We start from the raw sequence: 8,854 nt of genomic DNA, 5'->3' as shown, positions 1-8,854 counted from the left end.
CTCCTGACCCTTTATAAAAAACAAAAACAAATTCACTCCCCACAGAGTGATCCCCCCCTCACATACCTGCAGCCTCTGGTCTTAGACTTGGAAGCACCCGTACCCACACAGAGCAATCCCCTCCCAGCAGCAGCCTGGGGTGTTGGCCTGGGAGGCGCCCGTGCCCCCCCCCCCCCCCCCCCCCCCCCCCCCCCCGGAGCGATCCGCTCTCAGCCGCAGCCTGGGGTGTTGGCCTGGGAGGTGTCCGTTCCCCCCTACCCAGAGCGATCCACTCCCAGCCTGAGCCCAGGGTGTCAGCCTGGGAGGCGGCCGCCCCTGGCAGGGTCCAATCCCAGCCACAGTCTGGGCTATCAGCCTGGGAGGTGGCCACGCCCCCTCCGGAGCAATCCACTCCAAGCTGCAGCCTAGAGGGGTCCGCCTTGGAACTTCCCTTGCCCCCAGCCGAGTGATTGGAGATGGGGGTGGTATCTGGGCTATGCTGCCCAGAAAACCTCTCCCATTGGGTAGAAACTTCTGACCAGGTTAGGGAGGTAAATTGGTTTTGTTTAAAATCTTTAGAAACCGCTAAGGAAATGTCTGAAGGTAGGGTTTCACATCGGAAGTAACTTACAATTAATTTCTGAAGGCAAATGGTGACATTGCAGTTACATTACTGGAGAGTACCCCGTGGTCTGGAGGTTGGCGCTGCAAGGGTGATGGCGGGTGCTCCCCGCCCTGGTTCCTCAGCAACTCGGGCAGGGCTTGAGCCTACCCAGGAAGGCCTTTTCCCATACAGTTTTCACCAAGGCAGGCAGGTTTTGTAGACATGAATAAGAAGTGCCCAACACACAAGTCCTGAAGATGCCGGGGCCGGCAGAAATGACAAACTGGGAAAAGAGCAAAACCAGAAACACCACCGATCCCAACATAGATCATCTTTTTCTTCAGATGACCCTGTTTTCCCTCTTCTTCGTCTTCTGGAAGCAAGACAGATTCAAGTACTGACGATTCTACCAATGGAAAAGTTAAGAGAAAGAGAGGACAGAAAAGGAATAACAGGAGAAAAGAAAGAAAAGACAAAAGATGAAAAATCAAGAAAAAGAAAGAGAAGGAAAAAAGGAAGAAACAACCACATAATATCACCTTTCCAAGGTCTCATGAAATTCCTGTTTAAGGAGTTTATTTTATGACACTTTTAGTTTGGATTTACGTTTTTACTGGTTTGTCAAGACCACGGCAGGTACACTGTCCAATATGGTTTTTTAAAATATATTTTTTTTTATTTTTTACAGAGAGGAAGGGAAAGGGATAGAGAGCTAGAAACATCGATCAGCTGCCTCCTGCACACTCCCCACTGGGTATGTTCCCCCAACCAAGGTACATGCCCTTGATCAGAATCAAACCTAGGACTCTTGAGACTGCAGGCCGACGCTCTATCCACTGAGCCAAACTGGTTAGGGCTGTCCAATCTGTTAAAGAAAAAACCCTATCTAATAAACAGGGAATATGCAGCAGAGGGCATTTGGGGGTGACCGGGCTGTCAGGGGAGGGCAGTTGGGGATGATTGAGCCAACAGGGGAGCAGTTAGGTATCAATCAGGCTGGCAGGGGAGTGGTTAGGGGGTGATGAGGCTGGCAGGCACAGTGATTAGGGGCAATCAGGTAGGCAGGCAGGTGAGGGGTTAGGAGACAGCAGTCCCGAATTGTGAGAGGGATGTCCGACTGCTGGTTTAGGCCCGATTGGGCCTAAACAGGCAGACAGATATCCCCTGAGGGGTCCAAGATTGGAGAGGGTGCAGGTTGGGCTGAGGGACACCTCCCACCCTGTGCATGAATTTTGTTCACCAGGCCTCTAGTAGGATATAATAGGATGAGGCACAGAAGGCTCCCATAAAGTGAGACAGGACATGGAAAAGCAAAGAATAAGTTGTTTATAAAGAGACTAGAGGCCCGGTGCATGAAATTCATGCACTGAGGGAGAGTGTCCCTCAGCCCAGCCTGCACCCTCTCCAATCTGGGACCCCTCAGGGGATATCTGTCTGCCTGTTTAGGCCCAATCGGGCCTAAACCAGCAGTCGGACATCCCTCTCACAATTCGGGACTGCTGTCTCCTAACCCCTCACCTGCCTGCCTACCTGATTGTCCCTAATCACTGTGCCTGCCAGCCTCATCACCCCCTAACCACTCCCCTGCCAGCCTGATCAATGCCTAACTGATCCCCTGCAGTCCTGATCACCCTCAACTTCCCTCCCCTGCCAGCCCGATCACCCCCAACTGCCCTTCCCTGCTGGCCCAATCACCCCCAACTTCCCTCCCCTGCCAGTGATCTTGTGGTAGCCATCTTGTGACCACATGGGGGCGGCCATCTTTGTGCGAGTGTGTGATGGTCAATTTGCATATCCCCTCTTTATTATATAGGATTTCATGCCGGTTGGCATAGCTCAGTGATTGAGTATCGACCTATGAACCAGGAGGTCATGGTTCAACTCCCAATCAGGGCATGTGCCTGGGTTATGGGCTCAACCCCCAATGTGGGGCACACAGAAGGCAGCCAATCAATGATTCTCTCTCATTGATGTTTCTATCTCTCTCCCTCTCTCTTCTTTTCTCTGAAATTAATAAAAATATATTAAAAAATAAAATAAGTGGCAAAACTCATAAAAAATAAAATTTCATGTCCATGATGAGATTAAGGGAAGGTTCCCATTAATCTATCTACAATAATAAAAGTGTAATATGATAATTATACCAGATGTCCTTCCAGACATCTTTCTGGATGAAGCCAGGGCTGCAAGAAAAGCCCAGGTTCTGGGTGCCAGAGGGAAGCCGGTGCTGGTAGCCAGTGGAAGTAAGGCCTACTCTTGCACAAATTTCGTGTATCAGGCCTCTAGTCCTATATAATAAAAGCATAATATGCAAATTGACCAAACGGCAGAATGACCAGTTAGCAGGGGTCAGAGCTGGCGAGCAGGCAGCACCAGGCCAGCCAAGGTACGTGCCAGGGGGCAGAGAGAGGGAATGGTGATGGGGGGGAGGGCAGTGACAGAGAGGTTATGGGGGACTGACACCATCCCCTGATCAGCCCGTCCAGTTGCCTCCCACAGAGGGAGGCCAGCAGCGGCCGTGGCAGGGTAATGGGGGCAGCACTATCCGCTGATCGCCCTCCCGGTCACCTCCTGCAGAGTGGAGGACAGTGGCAGCCACGGGGGGTGATGGGGTGGCGCAGTCCCCTGATCGCCTGCCTAGTTGCCTCTCACAGACAGTCAGTAGAACACCCCATGAGGACTCCCAGACTGTGAGAGGGCACAGGCTGGGCTGAGGGACCTCCTCTCCCACCAGTGCATGAATTTTCATGCACTAGGCCTCTAGGCCTATCTAATAAAGAGGGAATATGCTAATTGACTGTCACACCCTCACAAGATGGCAGCACCCACAGGATAGGGCCTAAACCAGCAGTCGGACATCCCCCAACGGGTCCCAAATTGGAGAGGGTGCAGGCTGGACTGAGGGACAGCCCCCCCTGTACACGAATTTCATGCACCAAGCCTCTAGTATATACATATAAAAGCCTAAGTGACCATTATGACCAGTCAACCAAATGACTGGTTGACTGGTTGCTATGATGCACACTGACCACCAGGGGACAGATGCTCAATGCAGGAGCTTCCGCCTTGTGGTCAGTGCACTCCCACAGCCAACCTCCTGCAGCTGGCCAACCTCCTGTGGTCCTCTCCCTTGGCTGGCCAACCTCCTGGCCCTGATCTGCTTGATTGGGACTGGGTAAGACAGGCCACCAATCAACCCAATTGCTGGCAGGCTGAGGGACCCCATGGGTGCATGAATTCGTGCACCAGGCCTGTAGTTGACTAATAAGAATTATTTAGCATATAGTTGTGATTGACAGGCATTTTCAATATTGCTAGCACATATTAAGCAGGTCTAAATATTGATTATCCTAAATTCTAAGGGTCCCACCTCAAGGTGCTCATCAACATTCTTGTTACCAATCACAGAATTGTATTCTACCATTAGTCCTTAAACCTTTAAAATTTGTTTCAAGGCTATATTGTAAATAAGTCAATGTCCATTGCTATGACTAATCTCCACATATTCAGAATTTAATAGTGTTTCTCATATTGAGTGTTTAGAATCACATGTGGAATTTGTGGAAGTGTGTATTGGTCTTATATTATTCTCACAATATTTTTGCAGTTGGAAAAAATGAAAACTCATTGTTCTGCAAAAGTCAAGAAGGAGCCACTAAGACCACATCTGTCATTAGCTACATCTGTTCCAAAGGGAAAAATGTTCAGAGTCTTCTGACCTGAGATAGGAGGTGGGAGAATGCAAATATATTTAGTGGGTTCCATTCCTTCTTTCCAATGAGAAGATCTATATTTTTAACACACTTAGCATTTGGATGTACAATTTAGTATAAGCCATATGTAGGCAACTACCTTGGATAAGGAGTAGAGCTTCTCCTTGAACTATTGTGAAAGTATTTTAAGTAATTTCTCAGAGTACTATTGCTCTCCATTCTGTTCTTCATAGCACTACTCTGTGCAAAATCTTTCAGTAATTTCCAGAGTCTATAGGATAGTGAAAACACTTTAGAATGGAATGAAATAACTCTCCATTTTAGACCACTAGTTATGCATAAAAAATCCATTCTCCCCTTTTTGGTCAAATGGCCACAAACTCAGCTAGAATCTATATTTTCTACCCTCCTTTGCAGCTAGGCATAACCATATAACTAAGTTTGGATATACTCGATGAAGATTTTCACACCTATTTGAGTGATGATTCCATCGATTAAACAGATGATGTTGAAAAGGAAAATTTTGATTGATAGCCTTGCTGGGTACAGTTTTCTTGGATTCAGATCCTTCCTCTGCATGACTTTGTATATTTCATTCCATTCCCTTCTTGCCTGATGTGTTTCTGTTGAGAAATCCGTCACTAGTCTGATGGGGGATCCTTTGTAGGTAACTTTCTGTCTCTCTCTGGCTGCTTATAATATTCTTACTTTGTCGATGGTGTTTGCCAATTTAATTATAATGTGCCTTGGCATCAGTCTTTTGGGGTTCATTTTGTTTGGGACTCTGTGAGCTTCTTGGATTTGTGTGAGTTTTTTCTTCCCTATATCAGGGAAGTTCTCTGTCATTATTTCTTCAAACAGGTTTTCTATTCCTTGCTCAGTTTCCTCTCCTTCTGGGACCCCTATTATGCGGATGTTGTTTCGTTTCATGTTGTCCCAAAGTTCCCTTAGGCTCTCCTATTTTTTAAGTTTTTTTTTTTACTATATGCTGCTCTGCTTGGGGATTTTTTTTCTACCTTGTCTTCTAGTTCACTGGTGTGGTGCTCTGCTTCTTTTAGTCTACTGTTGATGCTTTCTATTGAGTTCTTTATAGCAGTGATGTCATTTTTCATTTCTTCTTGGTTCTTCTTCATTTCCTCTTGGTTCTTACACATATTGTTGAATTTGTCTTCCATTCTTTTCAGCGACCTTACAACCATTTCTCTGAATTCTTTCTCTAACATATTGCTTGCCTCATTTTGTTTACTTCCTTTTCTGGTGTTGCCTCCTTTTCTTTCATATGTGGGCTGTTTCTTTGTCTCCCCATGATCTCTCTTCTCTGGGTGTCTGGTTATGTAGTTCTCTCTCTTCTTTTCCTAGGTGAAATCTGACCTTTCCATGAGAAGGTGTAGAGCTCCCCTGAATCTACATATTCACGCTGCTTGGGGTCTGGTGTTCCTGGGTTTGTGGCTGTTCCCTGGGTGTTGTTGTTGTAGATTCCCAGGATCTTTAGGCTTCTGATAACAGCCACTCTCCCCTTAAAGATGGCACGGTCTCCGCGTCAGAGCCGGTTGCTCCAGGAGTGATTTAATAATACTATAAATTTTTTAAAATAAAGATAAATTAAAAGAAAACACACAATAAGATATCCCCTCACACCTGCCAGAATGGCTATCATCAATAAATACTCAAATGACATGTGTTGGGTGGAGTAAAGGAACCCTCATGTGCTGTTGGTGGGAATGCAGATTGGTACAGCCATTGTGGAAAACAGTATGGAGCTTCCTCAAAAAAAAAAACAAAAAACTGCAACTGCCTTATGACCTAGCAATTCCACCTCTGAGAATATATCTGAAGAAATCCAAAACACTGATTCGAAAGAATATATGCACCCCTAAGTTTATTACAGCACTATTTATAATAGCCAAGATTTGTAAGTATGCCAAGTGCCCATCAGTAGATGAGTGGATAAAAGGCTGTGGTATATTTACACAAAGGAATTCTACTCTGTCTTAGAAAAGAAGGAAATCTTACCTTTCATAACAGCATGGATGGTACTAGGGGGTATTATGCTAAGTGAAATAAGCCAATCAGAGAAAGACAAATATCATATGATTTAACTTATATGTGGACTCTAATGAACAAAATAAACAAACAAAATAGAAACAGACTCATAGATATATAGAACAGACTGACAGCTCTCAGAGTGGAAGGGATCTGGGGGGCTGTTTAAAATAGGTGAAGGGATTTAGCAAAATGAAAATAACTCATAGACAGAGACAAAAGTATGGTGATTACCTGAGGGAAGGGAGGTTGGAGGAAGGTAGAAAAGGGTAAATAAGGGATAAATGGTGATGGAAGGAGACTAGACTTTGTATGGTGAGCACAGAATACAATATACATATGATGTATTATAGAATTGTACATTTGAAACCTATATAATGTTGTTAACCAATGCAATGCCAATAAACTCAATGAAAAAGAGAAATGTTTGCTAGATACTGGTAATGTCTTAAATTTTTTTAATAGGTATTTTTTTAAAAAGCCTTTTAATTGATTTTTAGAGAGAGAGGAAGAGAGAGAAAGAAAAAAATATCATAATAATAGAAGGCCAAGAGGTGTCACGATTAAAACAACCAAACAACTGGTCATCATGAGGGGACCTCCGCCTGGATTGGGGATGTGGCTGGCCTGCATAGTGCCCCTTGCCCAGGCTGGTCCAGCACTCCAGAGGACACCCCTGCCATGATCCAATAGGAGGAAGGAGGGAGCCCCATTCCTCACGGAATTGGCCTTTGGTCAGCTTGCTGTCAGTGGCCTGCCAGCCAGGAATCTCATTCACCTGAACCCTGGATCCTGACAGGAGGAAGAAGGGGGCCCCATTCCTTGTGGAATTGGCCATTGGTCAGCTTGCTGTCAGCGGCCTGCCAGCCAGGAATCCCATTCACCTGCAACCTGGACCCTGACAGCATGGAAGAGGGAATATGTATAAAGACCAACTATTGGCACCAAGTACCTCTGAAGCCGAAAGGAGCCATTGTTGGCAATAAAATGTATCTGAAGGACAACTATTGGCACAAGGTATCTCTGCAGCCAAAAGAAAGTGTTGTCGTCAACAGAATATGTTTGAAGACCAAGTATTGGCACAATGTACCTCTGCAGCTGAAAGAAAGCAGCAGCATCAACAGAATATGTCTGAAGGCCAACTATTGGCACCCCATATCTCTGAAGCCAAAAGAAGCCAGCATCAGCAATAGAACGTATCTGAAGACCAACGATTGGCACAACGTACTTCTGCCCCTGAAAGAAGCCAGTGTTATTGACAGAAAATGTCTGAGGACCAACTATTGGCAAAAGGTACCTCTGAAGCTGAAGGAAGGGGATGGCAGTGACAGAATATGTCTAAAGAACAGTCATCAACAAGTACTACCAATACTGGTAGGAACTGCCTTAACAGTGGAAATGGAGTAAATGAGGATGCAATTATTGAACATAGTTGTGGTGGAATGACTGCTACATGTCAATTTTGCCTATCACTAAACTTCTCTAATTAAAAACCATCTGATGGAAAATTTACTCAATGTTGTAGCAGAGGTAAGTTTTGTCCAAATGATATACATTTTCCAGAATACCTGGCATATTTTTAAAAATTAATGATAAACGAAGATTCTGACAGTAAAAATTTCATGGAAAATATTTGTTCAATAAATAGTTCTTTTGCTTTTGTTTCAATGGTTGCAAATATTGCATTGCCATCAGGATATGAGCAATAATGTTTTAGAATACACGGACAAGTTTATCACCGTACTGAAACTTTACATCCTTCAGATGGTGTTTTTTGGAAGTTTGCTCAACTCTGTATTTTAGATATGGCTGAAGTGATGAGTAAAATATTAGCAATGCCAGAAAACCAAGGTTGCTCAGAAAGACTCATGATCAACATCAACAACCTCATGCATGAAATAAATGAATTAACAAAATCGTACAAGATGCTACATGAGGTAGAAAAGGAAGCCCAATCTGAAGCAGCAGCAAAAAGTATTGCTTCCACAGAAGTAACAATGGCGATTAAATACTATCGTAATAGTGATCCGGGTAGATATAATTATCCCTGTGTAACCAAAGTTGCCATCATATTCAGAAACAAAGATGGAGAACCTCCTTTTGAAAGGGACTTGCTCATTCATTGTAAATCAGATCCCAATAATCTGAATGCCAGTAAAATGAAACAAATCAGTATCCTGTTTCCTACGTTAGATGCAATGACGTACCCTATTCTTTTTCCACATGGTGAAAAAGGCTGGGGAACGAATATTGCATTAAGACTCAGAGACAACAGTGTAATCAACAATAATACTAGATGAAATGTAAGGACATGAGTTACACAAATGCAGTATTGTGGATTTCATCTCTCTGTACGGGACAAGTTCAATCCTATTTTAAATGCAGGAAAATTAACTCAACAGTTTATTATTGATTCATATTAAAAAATGGAAGCAAATCGGATAAATTTCATCAAAGCAAACCAATCGAAGTTGAGAGTTGAAAAATATAGTGGTTTGATGGATTGTCTCACATC

Source organism: Plecotus auritus, assembly GCF_963455305.1.
Source record: "Plecotus auritus genome assembly, chromosome: X".
Lineage (NCBI taxonomy): Eukaryota > Metazoa > Chordata > Mammalia > Chiroptera > Vespertilionidae > Plecotus > Plecotus auritus.
This window is presented reverse-complemented; position numbering follows the sequence as displayed.